This window comes from Gekko japonicus, unplaced genomic scaffold (genome assembly GCF_001447785.1).
Source record: "Gekko japonicus isolate JY-2015 unplaced genomic scaffold, Gekko_japonicus_V1.1 scaffold407, whole genome shotgun sequence".
Lineage (NCBI taxonomy): Eukaryota > Metazoa > Chordata > Lepidosauria > Squamata > Gekkonidae > Gekko > Gekko japonicus.
This window is the reverse complement of record NW_015172563.1, coordinates 506871-525832: the sequence shown is the minus strand read 5'-3', so window position 1 is coordinate 525832 and position 18962 is coordinate 506871. Positions and strand designations below refer to the sequence as shown.

The following is an 18962-nucleotide window of genomic DNA, read 5'->3' as shown; positions in this document are numbered from 1 at the left end:
CAAGCATTTTCCCTCTGCTCTTATCAGGCTGATGACACTGCTCATTTGTACCTCTGCATCATGAGCTTTGACTCTTGAAAGCTTATGCCCTGAAAATTTTGTTGGTCTCTAAGGTCTCAAAGATTCTTTGGGACTTTTGATTACAAACAGATAAAACACCTGGAGCATAACATCCTTGATATCATAATTGTAGGGGGGTGGGGGGAGAAGAGAAACAGGGTTTGGGTCCTTGACACTGTAACCCCAGTAGACAGCAGAACAGAAAAGAAGGAACAGGGTCTCTGGGAGAAGAAGGTGACTATCATGCCAGTTGTCACTGGAGCCCTTGGAGCGGTGCCTAGAAGTATCAAGAAACACCTGAACATTGGAACACCAGTTCAGCTCCAGAACAGTGTTGCTTGGAACAGCAAGAATCCTGTGAAGATACATCTGCAATCCCTACGAACTTGGCTAGATCTCGAATTGCGGAACCCCATCTACTAGTCAAATATCTGACTATGACCATTCATAAATAATAATAATAATCTAGAATTTCAGGTGGATGATGTACAGATTCATTACCTTACTAAAATTTGGGTTGCTAACTTCAGGGTGAGAAGATCCTGGACATTTGTGGGTGGAGTTTGGGGAGAACATGGAGCTCAACAAGCATGTAATGCCCTAGCCCACCTCCAAAACTGCCATTTTCTCCAGGGGAGCTGATCTCGGTAGTCTGTAGATCAGTTGTAATTAGGGTAGCCAGGTCCACTCTGGCCACCGGCAGGAGATGGGGGGTAGGGTTGCCAGACAGAGGCTTGGAAATTCCTGAAGAGTTGGGGATGGAGCCTGGGGAGGACTGGGAACTTAATGCGGTTCAATGCCACCGAGTCCACCCTGCAAAGCATCCTTTTTCTCCACGGGGACAGTTCTGTGTAGTCTGGAGATAAACTGTAATTCCAGGAGATCCCCAGGCCCCACCTGGAGGCTGGCATCCCTATAAACTCCAGTTCCCACCTGTAATTTGGCAGCCCTAGTTACTGTACGGTAACAGTCACGCATGTTTTCCTTTATTTGTACTCCCTCCATAACGTTCGTTCTCCAAAAATAAACAAGTTCCTGCCCAGATACTGCAGAACATTTTAAAATGCGTTCCTTTTTGTCGCCTTTGTTTTTCCGGAGAGTCAACATTAGGTGTCCTGAGGCAAGTGAAAATCAGCTTGGGCGTCAAGGCGGGGCAGTTTGAAATACCAAGCTAAAAGACGTCGTAGGCATGGCTTAGGAAAAGAGCGGGAGGCGGGGGGGGGGAGAGAGAGGTTGTGATTGACGGCTAGAAAGCGAAGCCGAGAGGGAATAGGCGGGGCTCAGAGCTGGCGGGAGCCCTCGATTGGCGCTGAGGAGTGGCTGGGTCTGAGCCTGGGAGGGCCCGCCGCCGGAGCCTGGGCGCTGGTGTTGTGCTGACGGCCGTGGCCAGGGAATTTCGAATGAGGGAGACGGCAGTGCGGAGGAAAGAGGAGACGGGGAGGGGAGAGGAAGGGGGAGAAGACCATAACGACGACTACGAGGGAAAGTCTCCAGTGAGGTAATCAGCCCTGCCGGGCAAAGTTGGTGGGACTCCTCTTTTGGCGGGCTTCGCTGTCGGAGGGGGGGTGGGGTGCGCTTATGTCGCGGCTTGGAGCGGAGTCCCCCCCCCACGCTGTAAGGAGTAGTGACAGGGACACGTAACCAGTTGGCGCTTGTGAGGAACCTCGGAGTGTGAGTGTGAGGAAGGGGGGGGGGGGGGACGACGACGACTCGGAGTGCCAGCCAGGCTTCATCAGTGGCGATATTGAGGCGCATCTGGATCCCCTCCCCTCTACACGTCCGAGGCGGGTGCAGGGGGGGCTCGGGTGGCTTGCTGACCGTCGCCGCCCTTAGACCGGAACGCCGGCTCCTGTTTGTTTCTCGTTCCCGGTGGAAGGGGGGGGGGCGTTGCTCTCAAACTCCCAGGAGCCGGAGGGGGGAGGAGGAGGAGGAGAGATTCCTCCCTTAGCCCTCTCTCCCCCCCCCCTTCCTGCTCGGTCGCCTCCTCTGGGCCTGACTTGTGATGTGTGGTTGGAGCTGGTTTCGCCGCCGCCTCTCTGAGAGGAGGGGGGGGTGTCGATCCCCCGCGTGCAGCCTGTAGGGGAAGAAGCGGCGGTGGCAGCAGTTCACCGAGCAAGATGCGTGTCCGCTGGGCTGCTGCCGCTGCTGACCTCGGGAAATCCGCTTCCTTCCCTAATACTAGGGGAAGATCCCATGGAGAGTGTGTGAGGGAGACAGATGATGCAACACGGGGTCCTGCTCCTGCCAAGCTGTTGCTCTGCTAGTGTTTCATCCAGGGAGAGTTGACATTTTGCTCTCTGTGTTAGCAAGCCTCTTTCCTTCTCGTTGAGAGGCTTTAACCCTGGCCAGTTGTCTCTGTGGCTGAGATGTCTTCGCATGGCTCAGGAATCAGATCCCTGATTGTTGTTGTTTAAATTTCCCTCGTTTTCTCGCATGCACACACGGAATTAGTGCGGGTTGGTTGCAAGCATGAGCTGCAGTCTTTAAATGGTTAGATTCGAGTCCAGTAGCACCTTAGAGATCAACAAGATTTTCGGGGGATCAGCTCGTGATTCAAAGCCTATCCCCCCCCCCCCCCAATCTTGCTGGTCTCTGAGGTACTACTGGACTGGAATCTAGCCGTTCCACTGCACACAAGCACGGCTCCCCTCTGAAACTGGTCTCTAAATGGTTGGCCTATGATGCTTCCTGGCCTGCCTCCTAATTATGGGAGCGGCCTGAAGCTGTCAGGGAGCAGGAGTGGAGTCCTTCGATGTTCAGTATGTGTAGCTTCCCTCGTATTTAAAGGTGATGGTTGTGGCCATTGACAAAAGTTGTTAATGCAAGAAGCATACAGTCTCCAGTTTATCCTAGAGGGTGTCCTAAGCCACCTTTGTCATACATTTAAAAAGTAAAGGAAAACATTCTTGTCACTCGCCTTGCCTGGGAGTGGTGGCTGAATGCTGCTACTAGAGACTACAGACAGTTATTTAAGAACAGCTCACAACAGCTTGTATCTGTTGTTTATTTGGAGGGAATAATTTAACTGCTCCAGAAAGGGTATCATTTGAAGTCTCTAGCCCCTGCTGTAGGTGTGTAAAGTGAGGTTGGGGGTGGTCCTATCCTGGCTGTATAGTGTAATCTGCTTTGGGGATCAGTGTCCCTCTTAGGATAGGAAGTAGTGAATATGATTGGCATAATCTCTTCCACCCGTGCCCTTTACAAATCCTATAATCACAATGTAATGAATGTCTGTATGCTCTTGATGTGTTTTGTTGGTGGGGGTGCTTTAGGAATGGAGACTTCATAGCATAGAGTTTGTGAATAAAGAACCAGTTTTTGAGCCAAGAGCTGTGCGTATGTTTCGCTCATCATGTAGTTGGCTGGTGAGCTGCATGTTGTGTGTCAAAAGTGAGAGAGGCTTTATTCACAGATGGATCATGAAGGTGAGGAGAAGCTCTGGAGAGGTTGGTTGCAAGATGGGTGGAGTCCTTCGATATTTCTGCTATTGAGGCAAGTATCCTTTGGAAATGGGTGAGGAGCTGTGAGAGAAGATCATGTATGGCAGTGGTTCTTACAAAGATTTAGTGAAGAAGTAGGTTTTTCCCCGGGGGGGCATAGCTGTTCTTTCTGAAGAGATGAGGACGGGTCTTTGAGAACCATGGCTGGAACCAGTTTTTCCTCCCCTTTCCCTGTATTTATCCCAAAATCAACTCTTGCTTAATGTTCAACAATTTACAGTCGTGTTGGTTCAGGATGTCAGAAGATTAGAGGTACCTCTCTCTTCGATATAAATGGAATGTGCAATTACATTCTAATCCTGAATATTTGTTGCAAATAACCACAGACAGCCCCACTGTACTAAGTTTAAAGTTTAATTTAGAACTAAATTTACAAGAGATCCAAGGTTGGAGAGGGAATTAGCTATAATCCTAGCTGCCCAGTGTTGTCATTGTTGGCCCATATAATCTCCCAGTGTTGATTATTAGATGACGTGTGTTTCTTTGTTGTTGTTCAGTCGCACAGTCGAGTCTGACTCTTCGTGACCCCATGGACCATATCACGTCAGGCCTTCCTGTCTTCCGCCGTCCTCTGAAATTTGCTCAATTTCATGTTCGTTGCATCTATGACACTGTCTAACCATCTCATCCTTTGCCATCCCCGTCTTCTTTGACCTTTAATCTTTCCCAGCATCAGGGTCTTCTCCAGTGAGTGCTCCCTTCTCATTTGGTGGCCAAAGTATTTGAGCTTCAGTTTCATTATCTGGCCTACCAGGGAACAGTCAGGGTTGATTTCTTTTAGGATTGACTGATTTGATCTTCTTGCAGTCCAAGGGACTCTCAAGAGTCTTCTCCAGCACCATAGTTCAAAAGAATCTATTCTTCGGCGCTCGGCCTTCCTTATAGTCCAACTCTCGCAGCCTACATGACTACTGGGAATACCATTGCTTTGACCATGCGGACTTTTGTTGCCAGGGTGATGTCTCTACTTTTTATCATGCTGTTTAGGTTCGCCATCGCTTTCCTCCCAAGGAGCAGGCGTCTTTTAATTTCATGGCTGCAGTCACAGTCTGCGGTGATTTGGGATCCCAGGAACGTGAAGTCTGTCACTACTTCCACGACTTCCCCTTCTATTTGCCAAGGAGTGATGGGGCCGGATGCCATGATCTTAGTTTTTTTGATGTTGAGCTTCAAGCCCACTTTTGCGCTCTCCTCTTTGACCCTGAGCAAGAGGCTCTTCAGGTCCTCTTCACTTTCTGCCATTAGAGTGGTATCGTCTGCATATCTGAGGTTGTTGATCTTTTCCCCAGCAATCTTAATTCCCGCTTGTGATTCATCCAGGCCAGCATTTCGCATGATATACTCTGCATATATATTAAATAAGCAAGGGGACATCCTTGTCGTACTCATTTTCCTATGCTAAACCAATCAGTTGTTCCATATCCGGTTCTAACTGTTGCTTCTTGGCCCTTATACAGGTTTCTCAAGAGACATGTGAGGTGGTCTGGTACTCCCACTCAGTGTTCCCTCTAAGCTGAGTTAGTGTGAGCCAGCTCACAGTTTTTTAGCCTCCAGCTCACACATTTGTTGTCTTAGCTCAGGAAGGATGGCTCCAGAGCCAACTAAGTTATGCGGCAGCCAAGTCGCTCGCTCACAACTTTAGTGCCAGTAGCTCACAAAGTAGAATTTTTGCTCACAAGACTCCACAGCTTAGAGCGAACATTGCTCCCACTCTTTAAGGGCCTGCCATAGTTTGTTATGATCCACACAGTCAAAGGCTTTAGCATAGTCAATGAAGCAGAAGTAGATGTTTTTCTGGTACTCTCTTGTGTTTCTAGATAGTGGTAGTCCCCCCCCCCCATCGTTTAATTTTTATTGACCCACTTAAAAGTTATAAGTAAAGTTTCTTTGCCTTTACTTGGCCTTCTTTATTAATATGTATTTTCAATTTGCTGTCTTGTTCTGGGCACGATGTGTGGTAGTGATGATGATGGGATATTATATTACTTTGCATGGATACTATCTCATAGGCCTGTGGCCATCATACCAAAGGTACATATGTCTGATGCAGTATGGATGACAGGTTCTAGAAGTGTGTTCAAATTACCTCTTAAAAATACTGGAGTTCCTGTTTCTTTTAAGATACCTGTATTTGCCTTCCTGGGTAAGGAGATTGAGAAGCTAGTTGAAGAAAAAGACCTAGAGGTCTTCCTGGATGTCCTATTGGCTATAGACTTCAGGTGATGCTAGGGGATGGACACAGTGCTGGTTGATGATCTCTGTTTGACTGTAGATAAGGGGTATGCCTCATTGTTGCTTTTGCACTTACAGGATTTATCTGCAGCCTTTGATATGGTGTACATACCGTTTTGTGGAGACATCATGAGGCAGAAGTAGGTATCAGGGAGATGTGCTTTCGACTGGTTTAAATGTTTCCTTATGCACTGGACTTAGAGGCTTGCTGTTGGAGACCAGCTTAAATTCTGTGGGGTTTCACAAGGCTCAGTCTTATCCCCAATACTGTTCAATCTCTGTGCAAAGCCCTTAGGATAATTCATTCATACTTTGGAGTTGGGTGTCATCAATATGCTGATGACATCCAGCTCTTTGTCAAAACCATCCAATGCTGCTGTGGAGGTCCTGAGCCGGTGCCTGGCTGCAATGATTAGGTGGCTAGGGTGAAAAAACTGAAACTGAGTCTTGACTAAACAGAAGTTGAGACTGAGGCGGGCATTGTGCTTCCCACGTATGATGAGGTTCAGCAAACTATCACTGAATCAGCAAAGAGTGTAGGACTTAACACTTGACCCAGCATTATTGTTGAAGCAAATTAATTCAGCTTAAAATGATTTCTTCATTTCGCCGGGAAGATTACTCCTTTTCTTGATCTGGCCACGTGGATTCATTCCACTGTACCCTCAAGGGTAGACTATTGTAATGCACTCTACATGGGTCTGTCCTTGAAGACAACCTGGAAGCTCCAGATGGTACAGAATGGACAGGGGAGCACAGCGCCAAGGGAAGACCAAGAGGGATGCTCTGGGGACTGAGGCCCGGGTTTAAAGGGCCAGCTTCCGATCTGAGGCCGCAGTTTACCCATTACACTCACTTAGCAGATTTCTTCTTTGAACTTTTTGTCATATGCCCCTTTGCAACTTATAGTATAAGTAGCACCCAGTTTAATAGTGCAATTGGGACAAAGTCATCTGGTTTACTGGACTATGTCATTACTGTTTTAAAAAAAGAAAAAAGAAGTGGCTTCTGCATATTTTTGACCATTTATAAATGGTTTCCATATTTGTAATGATGAAGTTTTATCAATCTCAGAATTCAATCACATCCCCTAGACAACATATACCATGAAGAGGGATAATTTACCATAAAATCGTCCACCTTTTGACTTCGTTTTACAGTAAGAGTTAAGTTAATATATGGCCACATAGTTCTTCAAGAATATGATCACATGAAAGTGATGTAGTGTAGAGTTGGTTGATTGACCAGTTAGCTACTATGAACTATTAGTAAAATATTTTAAGCGTATTTTTCTGTCTCATCCCAACCTAGCCATAGTAATCCATGCAACAGTCACCTCCAGACTGGACTACTTTGATTCACTCTATGCTGGCCACCTTTGAGACTAATCTGCAAACTCCAGCTGGTCCAGAATGCAGTGGCATGGGTCCTGACTGGAGTGTCATGGACTGCCCATATTCAACCTGTGCTGTAACAGCTGGACTGGCTTCCAGTGGAGTACTGAGTCAGATTCAAGGTTTTGGTATTGACCTTCAAGGCCTTGAGCGGTCAAGGACCCACATACCTTCAGGACCATCACCTCTGGTATGTCCCCCAAAGAGCGTTACGCTCTGCAGAGAACAATCTACTGGTGATCCCCAGCCTAAAAGACGTCTGGCTGTCCTCAACCAGAGCCAGGTCCTTTTCTGTGCTGGCTCCCACCTGGTGGAACTCTCTGCCGAATAACATTTGCGCACTGTTGGACTTAATGGAGTTCTGCAGGGCTTGCAAGGCAGAGATATTCCACCAGGCTTTTGGTGGAGCAAAGCAACTGGCACTCCCCTTTTCCTCCAATTTTCCCTGCTTTTCTACCCCTCACAGAGGCAGAGACACAATCGGAATGTTGCACCATCTGAGACTGTTTTATCTATGTATTATTTATGCATCATTTAAATTGTCTTATTTATTAATGTTTTTACTCCTTCTTGTCCACCACCCTGAGCCCTGTGTACTCAGGGGAGGGTGGTTTATAAATTCAAATTATAAATATTAAATAAATATTCAGAAAATTTGGAATTTTCACTCAAAGTTCACTGTAACTCTACACTACCTGGTTGTTGTGAGGAAGCAATGGATATATCTCAGGCTTAGTTAATACATCAGGAGAAAGCAGCTCTGGCTTGACTCAGTCTTACAGGTTTAGAGCAGTTTGGTTCTCTACAAATGCAAATGACGGAAGGTGGGGAAACAACTAGTTAGACACCACACCTAGGAATGCAGAGTTTAAATGCCCAAAAGGTGTAGAGTCACCCTGCCCTTTGAACAGGAAGAGAAAGATGACCTACAAGGGGGAAAGAGAGGCTATAGATCCCCTGACCGCAAGGAGGAAGCAGCTAGTTGCTCTTAGCTACTTAATTGGTCTCAAGTCATGAAGGGTTAAGCCTTTATCTGGGGACTAAATCTTGATCATGTTTTGAGGGACAGTGAAAAAAGTCCCAGCTCTGAGAATTAAGGTAATGAAACTTTTTGTACCTCTGAGGAGAAAGTACCAGACCTTATTTAGGGGCACGTTTAGAACAGGATTAGGAAGATTGTGTTTATTCACTTTAAATCTTTACTCAGTTCTGCTGCATAAAGAAATTACTGGAAGTCTGGTTTCTGCAGCCATAGTGTGCCTTAGTCATGTTAGTCAAAGGAAAAGTAGGGGGAGGGACAGGTAAATCCTTCCATCCCTGAGTGTGTGAAGGAAAATGCTGGAATCCCAGTTCTCCAGGGAGAGAGAGGCTCTTACAATTGGGTAATGGTGGCAATGGAAATGCTGGGTGAGTAGAAGAAGAAGGAGAAGAAGAAGAGATTGGATTTATACCCCGCCCTTCACTTGGAGTCTCAGAGCGGCTTACAAACTCCTTTCCCTTCCCCTCCCACAACAAACACCCTGTGAGGTGGGTGGGGCTGAGAGAACTCTTGACAGAAACTGCTCTTTTTCAAGAACAGCCGTGCCAGCAATTGTGACTGACCCAAGGTCACATCAGCAGGTGCAAGTGGAGGAGTGGGGAATCAAATCCGGTTCTCCCAGATTAGAGTCCGCACACTTAACCACTACACCAAACTGGGAGTAAGGGAGTGAAGGGTACTGCCAGACATCGACTTGGGATGGCCATGGAGCTCCCAAGAGCCTCAAGTGGACAAAAATATTAACAGGCTTCACCCTTAATTAGAAAAAAAGAACTGTTTACTGGGAAGCAGTGAAATTAATCATTAAATGGATTGTTATAATTTAATTAGAAATAAAGTTTCTATAAATGAACAATTTCTTGAACAGTTTGTCATTAGCTTTTATCCTGGAACATGAAGCTCAGCCTACTGTTAAGCTCTTTAAAAAGGCTGAAAAAAATAAAGCTAAGGAACAGCAATTTTTTTTCTTGCAATAGTCTGATACAAAGTTCCCCAATGCAGCACCCTTGGGCACCATGGCATCTGCTGATACTTTTCCTGGTGCCCACCAAGTAATTTGAGAAAGTGGGTGAGGCATTTACCCATCAGAACTCCTGATTGGCCATTGGAGAGCCTGTGAAGATTAAAATACAGTTGGGATGGCAGCTGCCACCACACAGTGTTGATTGTATTCACTCTCACACTCCTAGTTCCCAGAGTATGTTTTAAAGTATGCTTCTCTTGTTCCCCCAAATGGCTTCCTCTGTTTGTATGTGTGGTTCCACCTCTGTGGTGGCCGTTTTATTAATATTCTATAAAATTAACATCTCATTCTTTCTCCAGGACACTTGGGACAGTATATAACAACCCTGTGAAGGTTATATGTGTTAAGTGGCGATTGAGCGGTTTATGGTTCCCTGTTCAGCTTCATGGCTGCATTGAGGATTTGAACCCAGGTTTCACAAGTCTGACATACCCCATAGACGTCTGTATAATACTTTCAAATTTCTATACATAACTGTTATGATGCATGAAAGATATACCGTTAGAAGGGTTTTTTCAGGGTTTGGAAACATACTGTCCCTCAGTATGGAGAATAAAATCTGTCCCTGCAGGAAGCAAAATAGTATGCTTGCAATCCAACCTTTGACTTCTAATGTTCTGTCCAAACTGCTGCATCAGATGTTTGTCAGCATAGTGTTATATGATCAGTAAGTTGTATTCTTGTTTCCTGTCGACAGTTTTGTTTCCTGTTACTTGCATAAATAGTGCTTGTTTCAGACACTTGAGAAACATTGTGATAGTTTTCTCCTGTTCAGCAGTTGTTGAAACTATATGCAAAGGCATTGATAGGATGGATATGAATGTATGCCTTTAAAATTAATTATGTATTGGTTGTTGTGTCTGAATAGGACAAAATAAAAATGGAGGATGTATCATAAAATTCTGAATCAAAGATCTGATAAATTCCTTAATGTCAGGGAAGCTAAATGCTTTTTTTTTTTGCCTCTGTCTTCACTGTGGAAGATAGGAGATGCTTGCCCACTCCAGAATCACCAATTTCAGGAGTTGAAAGAGCTAAGTCAGATAGAGGTGACAAGAGAAGAGGTCCTATGCCTGATGGACAAATTAAAAACTTACAAATCACCAGGCCCAGGTGGCATACATCCAAGTATGAACTTGTGGATCTCCTGACAAAAATATGCTATCACTAATATCTGCCTCCATTCCCGAGGACTGGAAGGTAGCTAATGTAACCCCCATCTTTTAAAAAGGTTCTAGAGGAGATCTGGGAAATTACAGGCCAGTCAGTCTAATGCCTATACTGGGTAAGTTGGTGGAATCCATTATTAAAGGTAGAATTAGTAGCTACATTGATGAACAAAAGCTGCTGAGGAAGAATCAGCGTGGATTTTGTAAGAGAAGATCTTGTCTCACTAACCTTTTAGAGTTGTTTGAGGGGGTGAACAGGCATGTGGACAAGGGTGACCCAATAGATGTTTTCCTAGACTTCCAGAAAGATTTTGATAAAATTCTTCATCAAAGCCTCCTAAGTAAACTCAGCAGTGATGGGATAAGAGGACAAGTCCTCTTGTGGATTAAAAACTGGTTAATTAACAGGAAACAAAGAGTGAGTATAAATGGGCAGTTTTCACAGTGGAAGCTGGTAAACAGTGGGGTACCGCTTGGCTCAGTACTGGGTCCAGTGCTTTGTAACTTGTTTATTAATTATCTGGAGTTGGGAATAAGCAGTGAAGTGGTTAAGTTTGCATATGACAGTAAGCTGTTCAGGGTGGTGAGAACCAGGGAGGACTGTGAAACACTCCAGAGGGATCTTTTGAGGCTAGGCAAGTGGGCATCAATATGGCAAATGAGGTTCATCTTGGGTGAGTGCAAAGTAATGCACATTGGAGCAAAAAATCCTAACTATAAATATATGTTGATGGGGTCTGAGAAATCTTGGAATCGTGGTAGATAACTCACTGAAAATGTTGATTCCATGTATGACTGCAATAAAAAAGGCAAATGGTTTGCTGGGAATTATTAGGAACGGGATTGAACACAAATCAGCCGGTATCATAATGTCCCTGTGTAAATTGATGGTGCAGCCTCATTTGGAATACTGTGTACAGTTCTGGTCACTGCACCTCAAAAAAGGTATTAAAGCATTGGGAAAAGTGCAGGAAAGGGCAACTAAAATGATTAATGGGATGGAACACCTTCCCTATGAAGAAAAGTTAAAGAGGTTAGGGCTCTTTAGCTTGGAGGGGTAACGTTACAGAGGTTTACAAAATTATGCATGGGACAGAGAAGGCGGAGAAATAAGTCCTGTAAGCTTAGAACAGGTAAAGGAAGTACTTCTTCACCCAAAGAGTAATTAACACATGAAATTCACTGCTGCAAGAACAGAGGTTTACAAAATTATGCAAAAACAGAGGTTTACAAAATTATGCATGGGACAGAGAAGGCGGAGAAATAAGTCCTGTAAGCTTAGAACAGGTAAAGGAAGTACTTCTTCACCCAAAGAGTAATTAACACATGAAATTCACTGCTGCAAGAAGTGGTGGCGGCTACAAGCATAGACAGCTTCAAGAGGGATTGGATAAACATATGGAACAGAGGTCCATCAGTGGCTATTAGCCACAAGGTATAGGTGGAACACTCTGGGGCAGTGATACTCTGTATTCTTGGTGCTTGGGGGGGCAAAAGTGGGAGGGCTTCTGCAGTCTGGCCCTGCTAGTGAACCTCCTGATGGCACCTGGGTTTTGGCCATTGTGTGACACAGAGTGTTGGACTGGATGGACCATTGGCCTGATGCAGTATGGCTTCTCTTACGTTCTTGTGTTCTTACTCTGTGTGAAGGGAAAAGGGATTTCATTTGGAATTCCAAAAGTAAATATATTTTGCAATATTTTGTAGATGGATTTTATTGTAAAATACAAAGCTTTTGAAAATTGTCTGAAGATTGTATTATGCATGAGACCCTAGAGCAGGGGACACAAATGTTTTTGAGCCTGTGAGTACCATTGGAATTCTGACACTGCATGGTGGGTGCAACCCCAAAATGGCTACCAAGACAGGGGGCACCACCCACAAAACAACAGGGAATGTGAGCCTGCATAACTACTAGTAACTTAAACATTTCAGGAGGTAGCTCACTTTAACAAGATGCCTTTTAAAATTAACAGGTTTGTAATGATTCAAGGTTGTAGATATGCATTTCTTTACATGTTGGTAAGTTTCAGAAGAGAAAGGGGGGTGAAAGAGAGGGGTGAGTGAGGTGATTGGTATAGGAGAGATTGAGAGTGTATGGGTGGAGCTAAGAAAAGTAAAGAGAGAGGGAGAGAAAACAGCTGTTAACAGTCTCTAGTAGTCAGTAGCTATTGGTCAACAGAAAAAGTTCAGTCTTCTGAATCCAGCAGAGTGCTGTGAAAGGCTTTAGGATTCTGGAGAAGAAAGTTGTAATACAGAGAAGAAAGTAGTAATACTTACAGAGGACATATTAGTGACTAGAGAGAGTCAAATCCTAATATTGTCAAAGTATTATAAGAATGTGAAGTAAAGAAGCTGACAGAAACCTGAGTTAAAAGAAAGGGAAAGATTTGACTGAGCAATATATATTAAAGCTTGGACAATGTACATTCTGAGGAGAAAGGATGTGATAAAGAGGAGTGATTATGGAGTGAAAGAGGGTGACAACTTAGTCATAAGGTATTAACATCCACAGTTTTATTTACGGAAGAAATAGCTATTGGTCAACAGAAAAAGTTCAGTCTTCTGAATCCAGCAGAGTGCTGTGAAAGGCTTTAGGATTCTGGAGAAGAAAGTTGTAATACAGAGAAGAAAGTAGTAATACTTACAGAGGACATATTAGTGACTAGAGAGAGTCAAATCCTAATATTGTCAAAGTATTATAAGAATGTGAAGTAAAGAAGCTGACAGAAACCTGAGTTAAAAGAAAGGGAAAGATTTGACTGAGCAATATATATTAAAGCTTGGACAATGTACATTCTGAGGAGAAAGGATGTGATAAAGAGGAGTGATTATGGAGTGAAAGAGGGTGACAACTTAGTCATAAGTTATTAACATCCACAGTTTTATTTACGGAAGAAATAAATTGTATAATCCTAAAATCAATATGCTTCTTGTATAAATAAAGCTTTATTTTGTTTTATGAAAACCTGGAGTCATATGTTGGTAAAATATAAGAGTCTCATCCTCAGGACCACATAGACCAGTGAAGGGGCCTAAGAGCTTGAGCACAATACTGTGGGAAAGGTTAATTAATAAGATTGGAATTAAATTCCTGGTGGCAGTGTTACATAGCTAGAGAAAGAGAGAAATAACAAGAAAGTTAAAGACACAATCCAGCTACAACTAAAAGAGAGTAGTCGTGACAAGATAGTTTAAAAATATTTTCCTACATGCACACAGTTTATCTTTGGTCATACAATGAGATCCTTCTGCTGTGGTGACAGCTACAGCTGAATCAGTTTTTAAAAAATCTGTACAGCCAATCAGCTCCCCAGTGGTCTGTCAGAAGCCCTGTGTGCCAATCAGCTCCCCAGTGGTCTGTCAGAAGCAGTGTGCCTTTTTAAAAACAGTTGGCGGGCACCAGGAAAAGTGTCCCGTGGGCATTGTGGTTTCATGAGCACCACATTGGGAACCCCTGGCCTCGTTTAACTGCAGTAACATAATTTCCAAAATTCAGGTAGTACTGTAGAAATCTATATTTTGAATGTTTTTTTCACAAAAGAGAAAACTTGAAAGAACAGGAGACAACAATTTTGAATCAAATACCTTAACTCCATAATTTATTAGAATTGAGGTTCCTTTGTATCATTTTGTCTTTTTCTTCTTTGGAAATTTTGAAGCCATAGGGAAAAAAACCTCCCCCCTCCCTGAAAAAAATGACCTTTTTTAGAAAAATTGAAAAAAAAATACAGTATTAATACTCTTTACAGATTGAAAGTCACTTTGTTACTTTGGGAACATAAAATGCAGTGTGCATAAATTGGCTTGGCATAAATGCATCATGTTTGATATATGAAAAGTACAACTTATTCAGAAAATAATAACAAATTGAATTTACTTTTTAAAATTTTATTTTTTGTTACAAATGGAACTACAAGGTCCTGAAAGGCTCACAAACAAAAAGGAAACCTTTTTCCTTTTCTTGTGACAACTACAGTTCCCCCTAGAGACAGAAATGCATCTTTCTCTTGCATTTGAGAATTGTATTCTCAGTATTTTCCTCAGTATTTGAATTGTATTCCAGCATTTGCTTATCCTCAGTGTACAGGAATTGCAATGATTTGATACTTCACATAGTTTTACATAAAAGTCTTCATGTTAACATAATTTTTAGAAATATTATCGTAAATATATGAACATCTTGTAATGTTACTTATCATTGTAAAAGAAAATATTCCATAATCCAATTTTTCTGAGAAAAAATAGCTTAGGAAAAAGATGGAGGGAAGGGAGGGGGGCCTTCCCATTTCTATTTCTGACTTACCCCAAATTCAAGGCTGCTGTGCTCCTGCACACCCCTCAGAGAGTCCTATGAAGAAAAACCTTACAGCAGGTCTGCAGTTGGTCTCTTATGGTGATGATGTGACCCTGTGTTGCTTTTATGTTGAGCACTTAATTTCCCTGAATAAATGTAGCAAGTTAAGTTCTGACAATTGGCTGTTAAGAATGACAATGATTAGAGCTTTCAAATCTCATTCTTTTGGTGGATACAAAAGAAAATATCCTCAATAAAATATCAAGCATTTCGTGTGATCCCTGCAACAGACTTCTGTGTTCCTCTTGCTATTTCCTAATGTACTTGCATTACTCATCCCCATTTCACGTTACTTCTGCCAATAGAATTGTTACAGGATTGTGTAATGACAACCAAAGCGTTCCACCCTATCTCCATTCTGTGTAACATTCTCAGCAACAATTTGATCTGTGTAATATTTATGGCAATTAGGTCTTGCTTTCTGATTTTGCTAAGGAAAAGAGCAACTTTTATTTAGTAGTCACACTAAATCTTATTTAGTAATAATAATAAGAGTTTCGATTTATACCCTGCCCTTCACTACCCGAAGGAGTCTCAGAGTGGTTTACAAACTCCTTTCCCTTCCCCTCCCCACAACAGACACCCTTTGAGGTAGGTGGGGCTGAGAGAACTCTGACAGAAAGTGCTCTTTTTCAAGAACAGCTGTGCCAGAATTATGGCTTGCCCAAGGTCATCCAGCCAGGTGCAAGTGGAGGAGTGGGGAATCAAACCTGGTTCTCCCAGATTAGAGTCCACGCACTTAACCACTACACCAAACTGGCTCTCACTGAATCTCATAAACTTCTTTCATTTTACATTTTAAATTCTCTTATGAAGCTGTTCTTTAGTTTTAGTTAGAAAGGAGTTCAGTAAGAGAAGGACATAAGGACAGCCCTGCTGATCAGACCAGTGGTTCATCTAGTCCAGCATCCTGTCTTACACAGTGGCCAAGCAGTTACTCTGGTTTTCTTTAGTAAATGGATATTGGCCACTGACAGACCTATCCCCCATGTATCTGGCTAATCTCCCTTTAAAGCTATGTATACCTGTGGCCATCACTACATTCTCTGGCAGCAGATTTGTTGGATAAAGAAGTATTTCATTTTATCTGTTCTTATTTCTACTGTCCATCAGCTTCATTGGATGCCCTTGAGTTTTAGTATTTTGAGAAAGGGAGAAAATGTTCTCTGTGCCCACTCTGTCTATCGTATGCAAAATTTTATAAACCTCTACCATGTCCCCCTTTAGTCATCTCTTCTCTAAACGGAGAAGTCCCAGACTCTCCAGCTTTTCCTCATTGGAAAGATGCTTCAACCCCCTAATCATTAGTTGCCCTCTTCTGTACTTTTTCCAAGTCTGCACTATCTTTTTTGAAGTACATTGTGTGAAGAAATTGATTTTTCTTTGGATGTTTGAATGGAGTAAAACCTTCACCTTGAGTTTTAAAAAGTTTCCCTTTCTTGCAGAGTACAGGCAGGAGGAAGGAAAGTCAATTGGTTACCAACTTCACCCAACAGGGCTTTATAAATGCAAATAGGAGATCTGGCTAGACACAATGAGATAGTCAAGTCACACCCTCCAGCTAGACAAGTGACATCTAGCAAGGAACAGAGTTTTTGAGGTTGAAAATCCTAGAGAAGTCTTTTCCTGGAGCCTTCAGGAAAACTCTTGGGCATGAGGGTTTCTTTTGTGCTGATTTCATCAGGGTAGAGGGAACTCTCACCTGGGGTCTGCTGGAGGTGGCCATTGCTATGTACAGGACTAAGCAGGGACTTCACAGTAATGGGAACCCTTTAGAACCACGGTAACCCTTTAAGCTAAAGAGCCTGCCTTATTTTAACATTCGCTAGAGCACGTACAAAGGGAGGGACAGAGGAATTGTATTTTACACTTTTCTTTTGGATCCCATGCTCAGTCTGTGGCTGTGCTGATGGTAGTCATGTAGATGTTTTCTTTTTTATTAATGCTTTATAGCTTTTGCTTTTAATGCCAGTAGTGGTTCTCCGTAGTACATAGATCTCCATTGTTCCAGGCACGTTATTTTAAAAGGAGCACCAGGAAGAAGGGAAAGTACAGTCAGCTTGCAAATTAGTGCTCCCAGTGGTGCACAAGGCCATAAGCTTTCCCTGTAGTAACCAGACACTGGGTAGTGAGAGACACCGGCATAAGGTGAGACTTTAGAATGGCAATGCAAGGAAGAGAAGCTGGGAGTCTTGGGCCTCTTAGTGGGCAATTCCTATGAAGGCCAGGTGGTGGCAGTGTTTGAACTGAGAGAGGGAGAGAAAAACCTCTCTGGGTATGGGGGAAGCCAGGTGGGTGGCATGTGCTAGGCAGAGACTTTGGATGGCCACTGGTGCCCAGACACCTTGGAGAGCATGGTAGAATATGGCTTGCAGTTCAGAGTGGGGCTGTTTTGTTACATGGTGACCAGAATTTCACACAATATTCCAAATGAGGCTTTTGATCTACTTGAATTCCTATTTCTTGTGGGGCTAAATTTGATTTTACATTATTTACATAATTAATTTTTACATAAACTGCATTATTCGGGAACTTGCAGGGCAATCCTGTACAAACATACCACTGAAATCATTGGGATTAGAATGGAGTAGTGATTTCTGGGAACTTGGAACCATAGGAAAACCCTGCATCTCCTCCAGTATTTGGTGAGTCCCTCTCCACTCAAATGTTGGGGGAAATGGAAATAGGTGCAGTATTTCCTGCTAAACCTAAGCATATTTTTACTGCTTCAATGTAGAGCAGATTAACTATAATTTAAACTATAATTTAACATACATAATTGTACTATTTGGCATAATTATGGAATTTAAAAGTAGAAATGCTGTAGTTTTCTACAAACCAATCTGCGAATATAACCAGAATTCAAGTCTTATCCAGTGTGCCTTAATTTTTGCCACCTGAGAAGTAGGGAAAATATTTGTATAGAAATAGTTTTATACAGTCATAATAAGACTAGCAGCATTCTTGGATACCAAGTAAAACTTCATAACATGAACATGCTGAACTTTTAAATAATTGTATATTTGATGCCAAAATTGACATATAAACATCAAATGTCCTTGTGCCTGTCTTTAATGGAGTAGAGTTACTGTTATCTAATGCTGTAGTCGATTGTCTTGTATAAGTTTTCAAAAGTTTGTATAAGTCTCAAATGTTTTCATGCTACACTTATGGAATGAGTAAAACCCTGCTTTAAAAAGCACCTCATACATTCCAAAGATAAAATATTTCATATGAGGGTTTTTGTTTTTGTTTTTTGGTTAGGGTTCCTACATAACCTCCCCTTTTTTTCATCAGGAAAGAAGTCCTTTTGGGATTTTGTAATTTGGTAAGTTCTATTAAAATATCACTTAGGAATTGTTCCATTCTGATGGAGTCAGTCTTTTCTGTGACTGGTACATTTGTGAAGAGTGATCTGTGAGCAAGAACACCACAAGCCTAAATTGTGTGGAATATGCAGTTTGGGACATGGGTTGGATTTTTCATGTGACCCAGAGCTTGAAGGACATTGCCTCATGAAGATTTGAAAAAGAAATCATTGTGGGAGGAGAGGAATGATTGTGGGAACCCACTTTAATTTGTAGATGAGTTATAACATAGTCCTGTTTCCTGAGCATCTCGCTGGGTAACCAGGGACTCCCTCTGGCCCTATTTATAATTTGGATTGGGAGAAGGAGGAAGAATTTATACCCCACCCTTCATTTGGAGTCTCATAGCAGCTTACAGTCTCCTTTCCCTTCCCCTCCCCACGACATACACCCTGTGAGGTAGGTGGGGCTGAGAGAGTTATTTTGGGAACTACTCTTGGCCCCACTGCTGGACCTCCTGATGGCATCTGGTATTTTTGGCCACTGTGTGACAGAGTGTTGGACTACATGGGCCATTGGCCTGATCCAACATTGGTTTCTCTTATGTTCTTATGTTAACAGCCCTCAGAGAACTTATGACTGACCCAAGATCACACCAGCAGCTGCATGTGGCAGAGTGGGGAAACAAACCTGGTTCTCCCAGATAGAGTCCACACTCCTAACCACTACACCAAAGTGGCTTTCGAGTAGAGGAGGGATGGAATAAAAATCTAAGAAAACAATATTGTTGCTTTTTACATCAATTCAGAAACTGACAGCATGGAACCAGGATTATATAGCTGTAGAACTGGTACTAAGGAACCGGCATAGCACAATACC

The 18962-nt window shown here is 42.9% G+C and overlaps 1 protein-coding gene across 4 annotated transcripts in view; it reads left to right on the top strand.

The window, feature by feature from the left end:
* Positions 1-1436: 1436 nt before the first annotated feature.
* The window catches only part of EPB41L2 (erythrocyte membrane protein band 4.1-like 2), a 127062-nt gene continuing 109536 nt past the window's right edge, over positions 1437-18962 (top strand). For all 4 annotated transcript variants that reach the window (XM_015421264.1, XM_015421263.1, XM_015421265.1 and 1 more), the window contains exon 1: positions 1437-1558. The gene's annotated coding sequence lies outside the window, so the exon portion shown is untranslated. The remainder of the gene's footprint in view (positions 1559-18962) is intronic.